The sequence below is a fragment of the Lutra lutra genome, chromosome 6 (assembly GCF_902655055.1).
Source record: "Lutra lutra chromosome 6, mLutLut1.2, whole genome shotgun sequence".
Classification (NCBI taxonomy): Eukaryota; Metazoa; Chordata; class Mammalia; order Carnivora; family Mustelidae; genus Lutra; species Lutra lutra.
This window is the reverse complement of record NC_062283.1, coordinates 57997973-58019370: the sequence shown is the minus strand read 5'-3', so window position 1 is coordinate 58019370 and position 21398 is coordinate 57997973.

Genomic DNA, 21398 nt, shown 5'->3' with positions numbered 1-21398 from the left:
GTCCTGTGAGATTTCATTCAATTTATATTTCATTCACCTGAGCTCTGGCCTGTTTGGTCAAAGGGAGCAAATTGAAGAATTAGTTCTCTCAATTTCTCAGTCATTTCTTGTTTTATGTAGTATCATGCTTTCCTGAAGAAAAGACAGCCTCCAGCATATATTTCTTTAAAAAAATAAACCACAAACACATATACACGTGTGCAAATTTCGTATTTTTCCACTTCTATCAAAGTAAAATCCAGGGCACCTGGGTGGCTCATTTGGTTTAAGCCTTCAACTCTTGGTTTTGGCTCAGGTAAGGATCTCAGGGTCAGGGGATTGAGCCCCCACATGGGGCTCCCTGCTGAGCTGGGAGGTTTGCTTGTCTCCCTCTCCTTCTCTTCCCCCCACCCCCATGCTCACTCTCTCTCTGTGAAGTAAATAAATAACACTTTAAAAAAATAAAATGAACCACATACAAATACACAATTCCATATTTTTACACTTTAATCAAAGTAAAATCAAATAGTGCACAGACCCTGTTCGATGAAAAGCGCGAATCTTTGTTCCACATCTTCCGGCTCTCAAGCCCACTCCTTAGGGACAAACCCCATCATTTCTTCTTGAAGATTTCTCTGTATTTCTAAGCCATATTTGTAGAGCTCTATTTCAGGATTAACCACATTAGACCAAAGTCTCTTTTTATTGCTTCTTTAATGGTCCCACAAAATTAAGTCAATTTGTTTTATAAAACTTTTAATTATAGTTACATCTTTATAATACAATAAATGTACTTATTAAAATATTAAAATGTAAATAATCAATGGCAATAAAATAGTTACCATTTACATTTATCATAATATAATTTTAGTGCTAATTTACTTGAGCTTATTTAACCATCCCCCTATTGGTACATACTTGGCTTTACTATAAACTTCTCTCTTTGTAAAGGATACTGAGTAAACAAAACTGTTGTTAAATATGAGCACACTTTATTTCCTAGACATACTTTATTTCCGAGACAAAGTTTCTAGACAAAATTTCTAGTAATATAATTCCTGGCACAGTTTTTTAAAATGTGTTTTCCTTATTCATTTTCATTTTAGTTTGTGAAACATTTTGTTAAACTTCCTTCCAGAAAGTCTATACCAATTTATTTTTCTACCACAACATAAATCAACAAATTTTTCTTTAATGGGCCAGGTAGCAAATTTTTTTAGGCTTATGGGCCAAAAGGCAAAGTTGAGATTATTAGACAAGTATTTGTATAACAAGAGACAAATACACATTTCCGTACATTTTCAATTAACATAATTCAAAATAATGATAATATATACAATTTTTATAACATGAAAATTACTAATGAAAAGAATGAATTTATTTTTTGGGTAATAATATTTTGCTCAATTGGATATGGTAGGCAGAATAATGAATGACCCATGAAGATGTCCACACCCTAATCCACATGTTCTTTAACTATGCTATAGAGCAAAAGGGAAGTTGCAGATATAATTGAGGTCACGGAGGTTAATATGAGATAGCTGCTTGGTTTATCCAGGTGGGCCTATTCTAATTAAACAAGCTCTTAAAAACAGAGAGAATGCTCTTAGGCTGAAGTGAGGGAGGTGCAGGGGAAGGAGAAATAGAGATTGGAATCATGAGAGAGAGCAAACCTGTGGTTGGTGGGAGGGCCACATGGAAAGCATGAGAAAGAATGCGCGAAGTATCAAGGAGCCCCAAACTGGCCCCTGGCTGACAGTTCATAAAGGAATTGAAGGCCCCAGCTCCATAACCATAGGAACTGCGATTGTCCTACAGGTTGAATAAGCTCAGAAGTGGAATCATTTCCAGAGCTTCCAGAAAGGAACATAGCTTTGCTGACACCTTGATTTTGGCCTTGTGAGATTTTCAGCTGTGAATCCAAGTGAGCTGTGCTGTAACTCAGACTTCTGACTCACAAGGCTGTAAGGTAACAAGCGGGTCTTTTTTTAAGCCAGTTTTTAACTTTTTAAGCTTGTTGGGGTCATTTGTTATAGCAGTGATGGAAGTTCATACTTTGGGGTTTCAAATTTAGTGTTCTCGATCATCAAAATTAATTGCAAATGTCCATCTGTTAATGTTGATCTATAATGAAATTTTGTGTCTTTTCCCAGACAGAGATACTGATACTGATAATCTTCCACAAAAATATTATTTTAATCGAATATATTCAATCTCTTGGAAGGAATTTATGGATTCTACTTGGTTCTCATCTTGATAATTGCTTTTTAACATATTCTTACATTGCAGAGGAATCACGTCCATTTGAAGGTACGACAGAAGCTTCTTGGTTGCACCATTCAATGGATTATAAAATATGTACAATTCCTCTGCACATTCATTAAGGTAAGAAAAATGCTGCTGTAACTATAGTTTTAGCTCAGAACTGTGGTTTAGCCCACTTTACAATTTGTGTAAAAGTGGAAATCCAGCTTATTGTTTTAACATTTGACAACATTGGTCTTATAAAGTACTTTGATATTACTTGTGATTCGACCAATATCAGTATTATGGAAATGATTACACTGAAGTATACATTTCAAAGGTAAGCACTCTGCCTATTCCTTAAGGAACATTATCAAGTTCCTAGCAAATGTGAATTTCAAAGCTGCTCGATGTTTGGTAATAGTGGCTGAAAAAAAATTAAATGCTTGGTCGTAAGTTCAAAATCATCCAAATGACAATGGTTAAATCCACAAAAGTAAATGAAGTTCATTATTGACACAACTGGTTCAACAATAGAGCTTCAAATACTTTCTGCATATGACCTTGGATGAATGACACAATGAAACCCATAGGCTTTAAACACCTTAACCTCTTCATAAGCTTTGTGAATTCATGGGGAGCTGGGGTAGGGCGTTTCTGCTCCACGACTATTTTTACCACCATCAGTTGTAACACATCTTAGCTGATTCCACTTCAGGTTGTTGTGTATGAGTGTTTTCTCAACTTATTTGAAACTATTTCCACCTGTATTTGCTCCACACAGATTATTCACAAAGGTCACTTTTCAGTCCCTCCAAATGCATCATTGACTTCATTAATAAGCAACAACCAACCAGTATTGTCAATGTCTTTTGACTAAGGCAGAGCCAAGGAAAACCACTCAAGTAATTTGCCTTGTTTTTAATTGACTATTGATGTTGTTTCCAACGTTTTTAACTCTTTGAGCAACTGTTCTTGCCAAATAGTTGACAATCTTAACTACTTTCTGTGGCCACACTTCTTTAATTGATGTTAACATCAGTAAAAGCATTCTCTGGCTAATAAATGAGCTGCTTAGAAAATTAGTTGCAGCCTCATTTTTTTTTTTTAATTTTTGTGAAGAAATTCTATTGTAAGGAGACATTTTATTAAATGGTTCTACTTTTTTCCGATTGTTGTTTTCCCATGAGTTGGGAGATGTAAGGGCATCATATGGAAATACCAACGCTTATTTAACATTGCGATAGAGTCCTTGCTTAATTCAAAGATATTTTGCCATCAAATTTGATAATGAAATAACCCACACTCCACTGTACCTTAAGACTGAATTATTCAAAGTCCACTTTTTTCTTTCCTTTTTACATCACATACAAAAGTAACAAAACAAATGTCATGGTACAGTGATAGGCATAACAGCAGAAATGTTGTAGAATTATAACAGTAATTTGTAGCGAACAAACTGCTGAGCAAAAGCAGTGAGCATGCAGCTTATCCTTTGTGTCACAACTACTCAGTTCCACTGTTGGAGCACAAAAGCAGCCCCAGGCAATGTGTACATGAACAAGCATGGCTATGTTCTAATAAAACTTTAACTGGGGACACTAGCATTTAAGTCTCCTATAATTTTTACATGCCATAGATTACCACTTTTTTGATTTTACTTCAATAATTTAAAAAGGAAACTCATTCTTAGTTCATAATCTATATAAAAACAGAGAGAAGTCAGAATTTGGCCTTTGGGCTGGAGTTTGCAGACTCCTGTACTAGAAGAATATGTTTTAATAAATCAAAATTTCCACATAAGCTGAAATCATGAAAATATTCACCATCTCTGTCTTTTTGTGATTTACTTCAGTGGGAAAGAGTAGGGAAGAATGGGGACTATGGAGGTGAAAGGAAAAGACATGTTCACTTCTTTCTCAGGGCAAATCTACTTAGAAATAAACTAATTAACCAAATTCTGTGTCTAGTATGAGTAGGGGGCACTAGAATAATGTAAATGAAAAGTGACATTTGGATGTTTTCCTCTTATGTTTTCTTACTTTAGTCGGGGGGAAAAGCTTCAAATCAAGAATGTGAGAATGTCTGTGAAGAAAAACATCACACATCTAGAAATAAAGGGAACATTTCCACCATGACTCTCTGTGGTTCCTAGGTGTCCTTTGTTTTTTATCATTTGCACAAATGACAAAATTTGTCCTATCATTTTTTTAAAGATTTATTTATTTATTTATCTGAGAGCGAGAGAGAGAGAGAGAAAGAGAGAGAGCATGAGAGAGGAGAAGGTCAGAGGGAGAAACTGACTCCCCACGTAGCTGGGAGCCCGATGCAGGACTCAATCCAGGGACTCTGGGATCATGACCTGAGCTGAAGGCAGTTGCTTAACCAACTGAGCCACCTTGGTGCCCCTGTACTATCATTTTTGTTATTCATATTCTTTTCTAAAAGTGGAAACAGGAAAAATTTATTTACATTAATATCTAAGTCTTTATTTTGATACCATTTACAAAATGACATCATAAAAACAAAAGAGCTATTTGTTCCAAAGTGGGACTTTACGCAGAGATGGAGCAACTTAGCATTTAAAGCATTGGCATGGGAGACATGGTAGCCACTGCCAATTCCACTTCCGTCATTGACCTACCTAGTCCTATGGCTCTCCCTGTTCCCCTCCAGGTCTGTCTTTATGTAGTAATGTAATACTTCATTTGTTAATGATGTTAATCATAAGTAACATTTATGGGACCCTTACTAAGAGCCAGGACCTTTGCATGTATTGTTTTAATTAATCCTCACAAAAGTTCTGGGTGGGCAGTATCTATTGTTATGCCTTTCCAGAAGAATTGAGGCTTTAAGAGGATACATTACTTATTCTTAAGTTCCCATAGCCACTAGATGGCAGAGCCTGGATTCAAACTCAGGTCTATCTTGCCTCAAAGTCTGTGATAGTGATTTTAAAGAGAAAGCAGATAAGGCAAATGAAAAAGTCACAACTATCTAAAAAGAATTAGCCTGCCATTAGGTGATCTATCATTTCCTTCAGTTCTCAATTATTAATAAGTTTAGCACAGCACAAGTGTCAATTACAATGTCTATGTATTTTTACTGTCAATGGAAACCGTTATTTGGTAGCCTCTTTTGAAGTTAAATCTCAGGTAAAATGTATAATAGAACATATTGATGTAACTTCTTGGTTAAAATATAAATATTATTTTATAATATGCAACCCAGTTGGCTGCAATAAATTGAGTGTTTAATAATTGTTTCAGAATCAAAATGATCTTTTGAGTAGACATGTTGGGTTGCAAGACCGTCAACAGAAAACTCAGGATCTTAGATGCCTTGTCATTTCTTCTAAGAAATTTTACAGGGTGGTGTTCAGTGTTTGAAACAGTACTTTGTATTTTTCAGAGGTCTCCATTGATAGCATTTCCGTGTCCCCTGGTTGGAAGGGTGGGCCTCTTTTCAATACTGATGGATTGCCTCATTTAGCATAGGTTAGCTCCTCAACAAATATGTTGATTTGACTTAAGAAGAACTATTTTATGAAAACCCTATGTTCTATAATGGGTGATTTATAGTTTACAATGCTTCCTTTCTTCATAAAAGCAATTGACCTTTGGCCCTCTGTTTAATGACTATCATTTGATTGTGTTAAAGATGACCACAGACTGGATCAGACAGAATCAGTGCATGAAATGAAGAGTCATGAGTCTGAATGATTGTGTAAATGTGAATATGAGTTGTTGAAGGTGACTTATTTCAAAGCTGTGACAAAAATTCAGTGAAGTCCGACATACCTGTAAGAATATCATTAAGTTTTTGCAGGACTAAAAGACTATAGTTTTACTGTAGTGAAACTGTACATATTTCACTAAGTCAAGTCTTTCCTTCTAGTACATAGGCTTTGCCCAAATCTCTGGCTTAAGAAAACGTGGGTGGCTGTCACTCTGGTGCACGCTTGCCCATGTCAGAAATGGAAGTATACCGACACTGTAATGGGAGGAAATCAGTAGTAGCAAGGCCAGATAAGGTGGAAATTCCCAGAAGACTCATATTAACTAAAAGGATAATGAAAGCAAAACAACTTACAATGTACTTATTTTTGGATAGATGTGGTTTTATGAATATTCTAAATATTATTTAATACTTTCCATAATACTGGACTCTGAAACTCTAGAAAGTTATTGTCACTAATTAAGTGGTGGATTGGGTATATAAAGCCTATCAGTCAGTCTCCATTAAAAAAGAAGAATGACTGCTAGCTATACCCAAGTAGAATTTACTGTTTTACCGGAATCTAATGATTTGTATTAGACACAAAATATTAACACATTTTAATGTATTTAATCAATCATAGTAAAGACAGTTAATAATCATATTTATATAAGACACGATTGGAGTTCAGTGAGAATGAACATAGAGATTATTGGTATAATTTTGATACTCACTGTTATGGCCCCTATTGTTGAACTGTACTGAGATTTTGTAATTTCTTTTTGTTTTTAAAATTGAATTCCCTTCATCAGCACTGCAAATAGAGTAGATATTTCTCATTCAGCAGGTTGAGAAAAATCTTTTCATCATGATAGCACTCAATGCATTTATCAATTGCATTAGAAATTCTTATTCCCCATGTATAAATTGAAATTTTATGTCTCACATGCGTTCCATTTTATGTCTCCCATGTTGGTTATAGCTTGTTAATTGTTCACATTCTGCACTACCAAATGATTACTTTGCTTTTCATTTTTATCTGTTTCTTTTTTTAAATATTATTCATCTGCCTTTTTTGATACAGAAATTGTTTTGGTTGAAGGGTCAATTTTAGATATCCCTTAATGTTTCATCACTATTTTTCTATAGTTTCTCTGAGCTATTTCATAAATTTTAGTATATTTACTACTTGATGGTATATTGAACTTTGATTTAGTTAATAAATATTCAGAAAATTTCTTGTTATTATAAAAAATAATTATTGTCTGTTTAAAGTTGAAATAGGTAATTTAATGTTAGAAATTACAAACTTATTTATGAATGATGTGCATTCAGAAATGCATACAAGTCTTATAAAAAGTTATTACCCATCTATTACCTTTCCTGCCATTATTTGTAAATTAACAAGATTGTTTTTGGATGATCATCGGATATTTGATAGGAGGGTAAATCATTCCCAGGGAAGCTTATGAAAATATTGTTCCTTCACAGAAAATAGCTGCTATCTTCAAAGGTTACTTAACTTATATTGTCTTTAATCCTCATGGCAACCCCACCAAGCAAGTATTTTTTAGTGCCATTTGGTAGCAGCCTCAGAGTGGTGATCCTATAATGATTATTTGTACTTGGATTGGAACCGAGATCTGCCTGATGTGAAAACCTGCTATTTTTCTACAGTAGGCTGCAAAGGAAACCAAAATCTCAGAAGGGGAAAAAATAACAATTCTATGAGAAAATCAAGTTGCCAGGGGTGGCAGAATCCCTATCCCACATCATCCCTCCATGCATGAGGCCAACACACAATTATGCAGAAGATAAATCAGAATGTAGAATGGGCATCCGTACGTAACTGGAATCCCGTAACAGTTTGAATTATTAGAAGAACTCATATGGAATATTCTTCACCTGTCCCACTTCAGTCTTGGCTTTGATTGCTTTATTCTTGACAGAAATGTCCACAACATGTGTTCAACCATCCTTTAAAAGAGCATTCTCCCATAGTATTTAAAAGAGTCAATTTTCCACAGCTTAATTCACACCAAGTTTTCAGTTGCAAACTTACTATATAAACAAGTATCTAGGATAACCACTTTTCTATTAAAATTTTCTTGAAAATTCTGCAGTAAGCAATTTCTGATAGTGCCTGTATTAGGAAAGCTTACCATCTCCTTTTGGGTTGATGGTATCCAACAGCAGGAGTCTGGGTAAACTTATCATAATTTAGGACAACTGGTGAAGGAAAATGTGGACAGATGGCATTTATATATTTTAACACACTTCACTTCCTCACTTCAATCTTCTAAAATCTTGGTAGCTTTTAATCTCCTTTACCTAAAACAAAAGCGTTATTTTTTTCATTATTCAACATCTGGTGATGGCACTACCAATGAAACTGTGCAAGACATGCTTCAGAGTATAGAGCAGTGGTACTCAAAATATGGACCTCAGTTATTCAGCCAAGCATTACCTGGGAGCTTGTGAAATGTGCAAATTCTCAGGCTCCACACTAGACCTTTTGAATCAGAATCTCTGCATAGGGTCTGGGGCAGGGCCCTGGAATCTGTGTTTAATCAAGCATCCTGATGCATGCTAGAGTTTGAAGAGCATTGTTGTGGAACACTGCTGCATGAGGTCCTCAGACTGGCTTGAGTGCAGAATCCTGGACCACACTGAAGCATCTTGAAGCAAAAATTATATTTTATAACCTCACTGTGTTATCAATCACACACTAAATAAAGACCTAAATCATATCTCATGAGTGGGATGCCTGTGTGGCTAAGTTGGTTAAGCAACTGACTCTTGGTTTTGGCTCAGGTCATGAGCTCAGGATCCTGAGGTCAAGCTCCTCATCAGGCTCAAGCTGAGCATGGAGTCTGTTTGTCCCTCCCCTCTGCTCCTCCCCACTGCTCACTCTCTCATAAATGACAAATTAAAAAAAATATGTATCTCTCTAGACAACTAACTGCAATATATTCCACACATATCTCCTGTCCTAAAATCGCAGATGTTCACCTACTGAGAACAAAAATGACTCTCTGAACTTGATGATTTTAGGTCTAATCTTGACATTCCATATATATGGAAAATGAAATGTAGAGAGGAATTAAAATAATTCACTGATGGGTTAATTCTATGGACTACCAGTCCTTTATCTTCTCTAGATGGTGTGGTGGAGCCCGTGCCAGCTCTTCCAGTGTTGGTGTACAATATCTCCTTTGCAGGCCTTGCCAAGTGCTAGATTACCCACTTCTCTTAATCTTTTGGAGTAAAACACTAACGGCTTCATCAACATGCAGTCAGGGAATTCATTACACCTCCATCGACGTGTATTGAGACTATAATTAATTTGTAAGATAATAAGCTGTGATGAAAGTAGCATTGATTAGGAGTCATAAATCTGCTACTCAATCCTGGTATAACTATGTATAAATAGTGGCTTTTGATAGTCCACTGACTACTCTGAGGTATAGCTCATTGATAAAAGAAATATGAAAAACAATGAATTAGTAAGTTTAAGTTGTCTTGAATTCTTTTTTTTTTATTTTTTTTTAAAGATTTTATTTATTTATTTGACAGAGAGAGATCACAAGTAGACAGAGAGGCAGGCAGAGAGAGAGAGGGAAGCAGGCTCCCCGCTGAGCAGAGAGCCCGATGCGGGACTCGATCCCAGGACCCTGAGATCATGACCCGACCCGAAGGCAGCGGCCCAACCCACTGAGCCACCCAGGCGCCCCAGTTGTCTTGAATTCTAATGCAATGATTCAGTAACCCCATCTGTTACTTGGGTGGTTGGAATGACATCATCAAACAGGTTGCTTTGATGGGCAGAAGGAGTCAGGCAAGAAAAGGTTCATCATGGTATATCACTGGAGATATACCATGCAGGTGATGTCCAGAGATAGCACCAGTCCTTGTCCATAGCTTGTGCATATGCTCTAATAAGGACACCAAGGCAAAATCCTTTCATGGACTCTTTTCTGTAAGCATTAATGTTTACGTGCCTGTTACACTTCCTTGTTTGAATTTCAGGAATATATATACTATGGATTCACCATGATTTCTGGCTCTATTAGTGGGATTTTTGTCCCCCTTTCCCCTTCCTAAGATGTGTTGGGCATAGGCAGTGCTGGGACACTGGCAGCAGCTATCCTCAGGCGTAACAGACTTCCCTGACATGCTTCATTTAATAAAAATAGTTCTGAAACTACCATAAAACCTTTCATCCTTGAGTCTTAAATTATTTCACAAACATTTATTCTTATAGAATTCCTGCAGGGCAAACATTACAGAATCACAGATTCATGAAGACTTGGAGATGAAGGGAACTTCAGAGATCATTCACTTAAATCGCTTCATTTTTCAGGTGAAAAAATTAAAATCCCAGAAGGTGAAGTGACTTATCCAAGCAGTTCTCTTCTTTAAAATGTGAAAGTAGGAGTTAGGTGGATAACTTTAATCCATAGAATGCATTTTAAATTATTGTATGAATTGGGGTGTCTGGGTGGCTCAGTGGGTTAAAGCCTCTGCCTTTGGCTTGGGTCATGATCCCAGGGTCCTGGGATAGAGCCCCGCATTGGGCTCTCTGCTCAGCAGGAAGCCTGCTTTCCTCTCTCTCTCTGCCTGCCTCTCTGCCTACTTGTGATCTCTGTCTGTCAAATAAATAAATAAAAAGCTTACAAAAAATTATTGTATGAATTAAACTTTAAATTTTATTTACTCTAGCTTTGGGAAGAAATTCAGTCCATCTTTTTAAAGGCAGCCCTAAGGGGTGGAGAAGTGGGTAGAGATGGGTTAATAAAATGTCTCTCAGTAATGAGTGATAATTTAAAGTAGTATAGAAGTGAGCAGAAGAAACAAAGTTATTTCTACTAATTTAATTTGTTGGTGTAGAATGAGAAAAATTGTTAGAAATGAATCTCTGTTGAATCTGACAACCTCTCCTCCTATCTTTAATCCTAACCCAAACCCACCACTTGAAACTTTTTCACTGCCCCTTTCCCACCTCCACATATTAATAATCATCTGCCACTTTAAAGAATAAAGGAATTTCAGGGTGTTTGGCTGACTCAGTTGGTAGAGCATGCAACTCTTGATCTTGGGGTTTGAAGTTTAAGCCCCACATTGGGTGTAGAGATTACTTAAAAAAAAAAAAAAAAAAAAAAACTTTAGAAAGTAAAGGATGAAGGAATTTGGAAGAAAAGAAAGGAAATTTACCCAGAAAGAGACCTACTGACCCACAGGGAGGAGTGGTAGGAAGATCACCATGGAACCTTCTGCATCCGCTCAGAGAAGGGAAAATGACACAAAACTACTGAGACAATATTTATTGCATGGGTGCAAGGCATTTTCAAAGATTCAAAGCTGTCATTTGAGAGTTCACAGGCAACAGGAAGATCTCTTATGTATACTTGACTCAACCACAAAGTTAATGAAACTAAATGCACAATAGTTGTGCAAACGAAATGGTATGGGAGCATATGAAAAACATTAGACTTTGAAATGGGTGGGTTTGGGAAGATTTGGGAAAGAATTCAAAGTGAGGCTAGAAAAACATTGTTGGTAAAAATGAGATTGATAAGGAGGGGACATTCCCGAAAAAAACGAATATATTTTACCAGAAGCATTGTGTTCTTTCTTTCCTAAAAGACAAGGACAAAGAGAAGAGAGTCTCAGGGATGAATAGCAGTATTAGGGTACAGCTGAAGGATTGATTTGTGGAAAGGAGTGCAAACAAATGAAGATATGAATCATAACTATTGACAATGAGAAAGTTCCACTGGAGGGGACTTATTTGGAAAATTTGTGGAGAATTTACTTCTGGAAGGATGGATAAAATGAAGAAAGGGGAAATAGGTTTACATTACAGGAAAAATGGAGAAATATTGAGATCAGGTAGTATTTATTTGGAAATACTGAGACAGAGAGTCTGCAAAGGCTCTGCTTCATGTTGTGTAATACAATCAACTAAGGACAGCATTGACAGAACATTAGAAGACATGGATCTGACTGGACCATAAAATGACTATACCTCTCTAAATTCTTGGGGCTAGCTTTTTAAAGCCTCTTTTTCCAAGAGAGATGATTAAATCTAGAACTATATATCTCAAAGGATAACACAGTAGAAGAGATCTGATTGATGGCCTAAGAAAATGAGAAAGAGGATGATATGATAAATCTGAGTCAAAGATAGTAATAGTTTAATAAGATAAATGTGATATTTCCCCCTTGAAATCATAGCAGGTTAGAGGCACTAGTGACTTTAGGGATTGTTATTGAAATGCATAACAGCATGGATGAGTCTCAACATAATTATATTGGGTGAAAGAAGCCAAACCTCCCTTCCCCTGCCACAAAAGAGTACATTTATGTAAAGCTCTAGAAAACACAAACTAATCTATAGGGACAGAAAACAGATATGCTTGAGGTTGCTTGGGGATAGGGGCAGTATAGGATAGATTATAAAGGGCATAATGAAACTTTTGGATGTTATGAATATGTTCACTATCTTGATGTATAGTTTAATAAGAGTGTGCTTTGTGTCATAACTTATCAAATTGTCCACTTTGTACATGTGCATTTTCTTGTATGGCAATTACCCCTCAATAAAGTAGTTTAAAAAAAGAGATAACATGAATGACAGAAAATCTATTTGCACCCAGAATATATAGTAATGTGGCAAAACCTTCCTTGGATAGCACCTAAGAACATATGCCTATCTGACACAGGATATTTCTTCTTCCTGTGGAACAGGGGAAATTACTAGCGATTTTTAAAAACAGAAATATGACTTTTATATCTCTATAAAAATAGAGAATTTTTGCAATTCATTTGTAGAGCAGGAAGGCTCTGGACCTCTTTTTCAGAATGCCTGTTCTCTGATGCCAGCTATGGCTCTGACTTACTCAGTGATTTTGGAACTTAATCTCATTTTATGACATGCAAAATGGAAATTAAAATATATATGCCACACTTGACAGACTTAAAAAAAAAGATGAAATTATTTAGAAATATTTAGAATATTTTTGGTGGTACTAAGCAAGCTTGTGGGGATACAAAATAAATGGGATGCATTCCTTTCTCTCTAGATGCTTGTATTTTTCTTTCTCCCTATAGACAGACAGACAGATACATAGGTAAGTAGATAGAGAGATAGAGATGCAAATCAAGTGTAAGATATATTCTAAATTTTTATAATTTTGTTGTGAATAGACTACAGTGGAAGTATAGTAGAGGAGGAAGGATCTAAATATCTAAGGGTCAAGCAAGTAACATCTCAGTTGTTTTTGAAGGAATAGTTCAACAGAGAAAGGAGCATAAAGATTCCATGGAAAAATATATGCAAAACCTACAGACATAAGGGGACATAGTACTTGGGAGATATCTTAAATTCATTGTTCTTAAATTCATGGTTCTTGATGGAGAGGTTAAGCGTGGGAGGATTGCAAATGATGAATCTGAGGACAGTTTAGGGCAATATTGAGATGGATCTTCCATGCTACCTGGGAGAATGTAGACCAAAAGGACTAGACAGGAAAAAAGTAAGTGAACATAATTTTAAAAAATCATGAAAACAATTTATTGATTAAATATTTGACTTTTATAATGGATACTTTTGTAGTTACATAAAAAAGAATTGATATGGGAATCTCACAAAAATATTCAAAATTTTATTTCCTATTAAAATGGTTTTGTCATGTAAGTCCACATTCATTTTTAACAACTAGTTAAGTCATTATTATACTTCTTTGTTTTTTAATTTAAAAGTTGAATAGTAGTGACTTGCCATAAATCAAAGATTGTTTTCTTAGAAAAATATTGATCAAATTTAGTTTCCTCTTAGGAAATAAACCCTTGTAAAATTTAAATGTGATTGAGAAATGCAAGCACAGTTTAAAAAAGGAATGGTATTAATGGCTTTTTAATCAAGAAAGTGGCTTACTAAAACAAAGCAAAGTAATTAATAGATTTTTTTCAATTGCATACAATTGGAAACTTGTAACTGGATGAATGATGACCCTGACTAAAGTCAGTATCTTTGTTTGGCCTCAAAATTTTCAAAGATTACTTATGGAACCAATATTTATATTTATTTTCTTAGTTTCCTAAGTACAATGTTGTTGTTTCCGTGTGGAGTTTGGTGTTGGAAAGGACTGAGTTTACCACAGATCATGGGAGATTCTTACTGGGTAACTTTCAGCAAATTATTGGACCTCTCTAATACTCAAATTCTCCATCATCAAATGGGGATAATGATATTCAAATCATAGGGTTGCTGTAATGCTTAGATGAAACAGTGATTCTGAAATATATAGCATAGTGTTTGATATACAGTAAATCATCAGTAAAAATAAGATGTTGTTTTTCTTGCTACCTGGACTTGTTGGGACTGGCAGATCAACATGGGACCAATTTTCCTGTTTGTACTGAATACATGTGTAGCTCTATGTTGAGTGGAATAAAGGACCAGATTGAAAATCAGGGGATCTAGCTCTTGCCACACTCTAACATTAGTGAGCTATGTGTTTTTGAAGGTGTAATGGGATGTCTCCCATTCTTTTCATCAATAAGATGAGGGTGCTGGACCATCCACTAGATTTGAAAAGTGCATTTGAAGAATCTTGGAATATCAGGATTTCCTTCCTTTGAATTGAGAGAAAAGGAAGGTGACAAGATGTGACTCAACTATCTCCACCATTGCTTCAACATCTGAATTAACTGATTTTTGGTTTTGGATTATCTAGAAGGATTTTGCTTGAACAGAGCATTTCATAGCTATGAAAGTTTGCAAACCACTGGATTTCCCAATTTCTAAGTCTCCATTAGCTCTACAGTTTTGTTAATGTGTTTAATCATTAACCAAAGTCTGAAACCTTCCCTGAATGCAATCGTACTAAAGATGGAAATAATTGTATTTTCTTGTTAGGATAGAGAAATTAAGATGATATGTGACAAATATAATGATTAATAATTTTATGTCAATTTGATCCCTATAAGAATCTTATAAAAAAGCATCATTATCCCTTTAAAAGACAGGACAAGGAAACCAACACCCAAGAATTTATTTATTTTTAATATTTATTTATTAGAGAGCACAAGCAGGCAGAGGAAAAAGCAGGCTCCCCACTGAGCAGGGACCACCCCCTCCCCCCAGTGCAGGACTCGATCCCAGGAACTTGGAATAATGACCTGAGCTGAAGGCAGACACTTAATGGACTGAACCACCCAGGTATCCCACTCAAGAAGTTTAAATCATACCATATATAGATAAATGATCAATTTGTAATTTAAACTCAAACTGATAAATCACTAATGAAAAAGTCAATAATACAGTAAGAAATAACTCAAGGTATCATTTAATCCACTTTTAAAAAGTCTGGGGGCGCCTGGGTGGCTCAGTGGGTTAAGCCGCTGCCTTCGGCTCAGGTCATGATCTCAGGGTCCTGGGATCGAGTCCCGCATCGGGCTTTCTGCTCAGCAGGGAGCCTGCTCCCTCCTCTCTCTCTGCCTGCCTCTCTACTTGTGATCTCTCTCTGTCAAATAAATAAATAAAAAAAAATCTTTAAAAAGTCTGCCTTAGGTCTTTGAATTATTTAATTGAGTAAGTTTTCTCTGAACACTTACTCTGTGTCTAATACCTTAGAGGATAGGAAGATGAGTAGTATAGAGTTCCTGACTTCTAAAGGCTTATAAACTAGTCAGGAAGATAGGCCCTTAATAGGAAGCAATTATAAGAGTGAACATAGGTATATGGCCTGTTTAGGTTTGCTGGGGGAAAGAAAAACCAAAGGGACCATAAATATATAAGTTAAGTGTAATTCATCTGCAATTAGTAAATGTTCATCTTTCTAGATATATGTGAATAAGGTGAGTCTGGCCAAGTCCTGATACAGGTTGGGAGAGGGGCAGGTAACTCTTAACACCAATTTCAGAAGGAAAAGTAGTGGTGAGCAGAGAAAAGGCTATGTTAAAAATTTAAGTCCTTGGTTAGTAGCTTGCCCATAATCTGTCACACCAGAGCAACCAGGTCTTAGGGCATCTGTAATCATGACCTGTATTTCTTTTTAAGGCTGCCAACTGCAATCACCCAAACTGGAATTCATAGACATCAGGAAAAGACCAGGAGCAAACAAGCACTGAGGATATCTTTAAGTCTCATTAAAGTCATGGTTTCACACTGTAATACAATTGCAGCAGGAAGTACTGATTTTTTTTTTTTTTTTTTTGACAGAGAGAGAGAGAGGGAGAGAGAGCACAAGTGAGGGGAGGGGAGAAGTAGGCTCCCTGCTGAGAGGGGGGATTCCAGGACCCAGCTGCTTAACTAACTGAGCCACCCAGGCATTCCAAGAAGTACTGAAATTTTGATGTAAGGTACGAAATAGCAAACGAAAGAGTTGCTTTTTCTTCAAAGGAAAAAAAAAAAGTGAAAAAAGTGCAGACTAAAGAATAAGGCGAAGTAACTGGAATTTTAAGATGATGAAATTAATGTTTCCCCTGGCCAAATTACACTTAATGTTCGATGCTATTTATTGCTACCTGATGCTGGCACAGAGTGATCTTTACAACACAAATCCTTTCTTGGTTTTGAGAAACTCTAGTAATTGTCCTTATTCTATTTGAGTAGATATGGGAAAAAGAAGATTCAAATGATGGAAATACGAATTGCCATCGGCTCTAAAGATTTTATTTATTTATTTGATAGAGATTACAAGTAGTCAGAGAGGCAGGCAGAAAGAGAGAGAGAGGAGGAAGCAGGCTCCCCGCTGAGCAGAGAGCCTGGTGCAGGGCTCGATCCCAGGACCCTGAGACCATGACCTGAGCCAAAGGCAGAGGCTTTAACACACTGAGCCACCCAGGCACCCCTGCCATCAGCTCTAAAATATAAAAAAAGATTGGAAGTAAAATTAAGTATTATACCAGAAAAAAAAATGAAATCCTTTAAGATGCTCAATGAAGAGCATATTTTATCATGTGTTCTTTTTGAAGACTTAAGTACCTAGATGCAGATTCCTTAAAATGAGAGCAAGCTCTGTACCTCTACAGCAATTTGCTTCATATTAAGTAGCATTTCAGCTACTTTGTCTGGAATTGGTATGACAAAGAAGCTTATTTAGCTTCTTTTCATTTGAGAAGCTGCTTCCTTCCTGGCAGTAATAAGGTTGGCATGGCTGATGCAGACCAGATCCCAGATTTCTAATGCACACTTGGAGAAGCCTTCTCAAGCTGTAGGAACCCTGGCTATGTTCGTTGGTTGGCACCATTCCGTTCCTTAATGGGGTACCTGCTTCCAGCATCAGGAGTCACTAGTGTGACTGGCCTTGTGGTAAGGGGCCTCCAACAGAAGCAGGTCTTCTAGACATCATGGAGTTTCTATTCTTCTGGAACTTGGCATCATGACTGTTCCTACTTCCTGTGTCATGGAAGTAACCCAACCTTGTCTCCTTTTCTGCTCCATGTCCTGGATACCAGGCTACAACTGCATAGGCTACACAAACATGATACCCATATGAGAATAAGGTTAGCTAAAAAGGAGAACCATGGCCATGGAGACATAAAAAACAAATAGCAAGTACAGTCTTGACCAGTTATCCCACGACCCAAGAGCAAAAAACCTCCTTTCAGTCATGTTTTCCTCACTATAATTCAAGCAATGCATCTGTGGATTCACAACAAAGGAAAAATAATTATGACAGGACGTTTAGGACAGAGTTTCTGAGTCCCAGAGTCTTTGAACCACCTCACTGGATGTCTGAGGCAAATCCCTTAAAGTCTCTGAACTTCATTCTCCTCGATGTTCAAGTGCAGACCAGGGAATTTCAAGGTCCTATAATCTTCTAAAGTCCTAGGGTATTATGGTTTTACTAATATAGAGCCTAAGAGATGTTTTAATAATCACAGAAATAATGAATACAAAAGAGTTTACTCCTCAGAAAAAGACATTTCATATGTAGGGAATATCAATATATAGATAACTGTAATAATACCTAGAGCACAAGTTAGTTTCTCTATATCAGGGTTTTACTGTTCACTGATAAATGATAAAATTTAAGACTGTCATTTAAATACAAATGAAAGTTTTGGTTTGTGATCTGTGTTAATTCCAATGGATTTTTTTCAGTGCTGAAACAACACAGGTATTCTGAGCAATTATTCTCCATTGATGACTTACAGTTAGGAGTTCATTTGGGAAATTGTCTAAAACTGCCCAAAAGTCCAGATCCTAAATTCCTGAGTTAAAGCTGACTAGTGGTTGTATGGCACCATCATGTTTTTTTTTTTCCTTGATCTAATGCATTGGATTGATAAATGAAAGAAATTTATAGTTAAACATAATAGCATAACATCATAGGATTTCAGGTATACAAAGTATCTCAAAGATACTTTATATTTCCCAAAATATGTTAAGATTCTATGGTACAGGGTGGAGCCTTCAATAAAACGATTGCTCCTGGAGTTGGGTCTGAAGCTGAGTTTTCAACCTTTCACCTGGTAAAGCTTGTGTTATATTTGTATATTTATACACCTTAAATCTTATTAAGCTTGATGTATATTAGCCCACCACTTAAACTCTTTATATCACTACATCTTCTAGATGTATTTCTAACCCAAAGTTCAGGAAAAGAACAACTGAGATAATAAGTTCCCATGATAAATTAATACCATAAAATAATTTACTGTATTTAAATTTCATTATACTGAAATGAGTAAATAAAAATACATCAGAAGTGCTCAAAATAAAGACAAAGGGTTACATTTTCTTATGAGACAGATACCATTGGACTGGGTAACAAAAGTTAAAGAGAGAAACCCGGAATAAAAGCAAATAGATAAGGCAAACAACATTACTTAAATGTTATTTTCAAGAAGCACATCCCAAACAAAATGACAGTTTGAAAATGCAGGATGGAAAAACATACCAAGAAAAAACTTATTTTAAAAACTACTGTGACAATATTAATCTAGAAAAAAATAGAACTCAATATGAATATTTTTTTTGGATTAAAAGTCCTATTTTATTATGACATAAGGTATATTTTAAGAACTTTCAGCCATCAGGAGTCTTTATTTTTCTAGTCACTAAGTTTAAAATATGCAAGCAAACCGGAGGAAACACGTAAGGACTAGTATATAAAGACATAGCCAAAATGGGAGATGTTAACACTTCCTTTCAAAAATCACCAGATCAGGCAATGTAACCACAATGTGAGCAAACATGATTCAGGGGATGTAGTCATAAAAGGACTCCGTTTTGCATCTCATCGGGCTTTTATAGGTCTTCAGTGGGCCTATTTTTCCCCTCTTCCTGGCTCAGGTTAACTGGGCAGCCCTATGATTTTCCCTAAATAAATAATTCCTGTCAATTTCATCAAACACAGTCTCAGTTCAGCCATTAAAGTGTTCAGTCCTATGTAATCGTTAAAAACTCTAACCTTGATTTATGACATCTCTCCCTCGCCATGCCAAAAGCTATTGCAGGCAAATATCTAAGCAAAGGAAGCTTGTTGGTCTTTTTCCTTCTGGTATTTCTTCTACTCCTTCTCTTTTCCTGACTAATTGATGCCTCTAATTAGCTGGGATGGGTGGATGACAACTTTGAGAGGGGCCAAGCTTCCTTTTTATAGATGTCTGGTTCATGGAATTTGCAAGTCTTTCCTGCAAGACTTTGAAAGAGCACTTTCCTACCAAACTTCAAATTACTACTTTGTTCCCATTGAGGTCACTTTAGTCAGTATGTCGTACTCAAGCTTCCCAGGCTTAACTCAGACCCCATTGTACTGCTTCATCTTCAAACTGAAGGGTCCACAGGTTAAACTTTTGAGTAGCCACCTCCAACTCCCCTCCTTTGAGTAGCCACCTCCAACTCCCCTCCTAGTGATGGGGGGCTGAGGAGTAGCACACTCTCCCTTCTTCTTTCCTGTGGGAATCAGAGGGATTGTGACTCCAAGCAGAGTTTGATCTAGAGAAGTCCTCCTCAACAGTTTTTTTCCAAATTCAACTCTGACTCATTATATCCTATGTATGTGTGAGGAACTTAAGAGTTTTCTAAAGTTTCATAAAAAATTTGCTTGAAAATTCTGCATTGTGGTTCTGCCACCTAAACTGGGGATGATGTTTATAGTGCTCATGAGTGTCAGCCCAAACTTCCATTTCAATATCTTCTGAGATAAGCAGGGGTGAAAAGCATTTGAATAATAACTTATTCTCACTCTCCCTCTCAATTCTTAGAGGAACAGTTATAGCCTTAAGATCATTTATTAGAAAATGAAATAAAAAATAAATATACTAAACCTTTAATTTGAGATATCAGAAAACAATTCCAAGAAGAACATAGAGAGATGGAATGAACAATGATAAATTCAGCCTTCATAATACAGATAATTTTTTAAAGTATATGTGATTTTAAGTACCAAAAAGTAAATTTTAAAACAATTAACAAATAAAATATTAAGAAGTCTAGCAAATCTGATTAACAGGAAAGAGAATTTACTAAAAATCAATGTTGGAAAAAAGAAACAGGATATAAGTACAGATGTGGAGGAATGAAAAATAAGAAAACACTATGTACACATTTATAGCAACTTATCTGAAAATTTAGATGAATTAATCATTTTTTAAGAAGATACGAGTGTCAAAAAAAAAAATGAAGAACAAGCAACATACCTTAAGAAACCACCACCACCACCACCAACAACAACAAAAAAACAGAAAAAGAAAAATTAAATAAAGCAGCACTACTTTGAATTACATCTGTTTAGCTTGTGAGTTCAATCAAATCCTACCAGGCACTTAAAAGTTGTCTCTAATTCATGTTATTTAGGTTGTTTCAAAGTGGAGAAAAAGATTAAAGCTTTCTTACTTATCACAAGGCTACTATAGCACTAGTCTAATAAGGCAAGACGATCACATAACCTTTCAGCCATCAGGAGCTCAGCATCACATATGAACACAAGTATAATTTTTTAAATCAAAAAATTAAGTCCATTACTGTGTTAAAAGAATAACATAACCAAGTATATATATCTCAGAACTGCAAATATGATTCATCATTAAGAAATTATATTTCGTTTATAATAGAAATGGTATTTCAAATAATTTGGGGGAGGGAAAAGAATTGTTATTTAGTAAATAGTACCTAGCAATTGGATAGCCATGTGGGAAAGATTAATTTTATAATCTTACCGCTCATCATATGTAAAGGGAAACTCCATATAAATCAAACACCTATATTTAGAAGTTCACAGAGTTGTTAGGAAAAAAAAGAGAGAATATGTCTTTATTCCCTTGGGATAGCAAAAGTCCTCCTAATACATTATAAGCTCAAAGACCATGAAAGAAAAGATTAAGAAATGTAACTTAATGAACATTCATGTGTACTGTAGAATGCAAGATACTTTAAATGAAGTGACAAGAAAAGCACCACATTGGAAGAAAACATTTGTTTAAAAAAATATAAAAGTTTA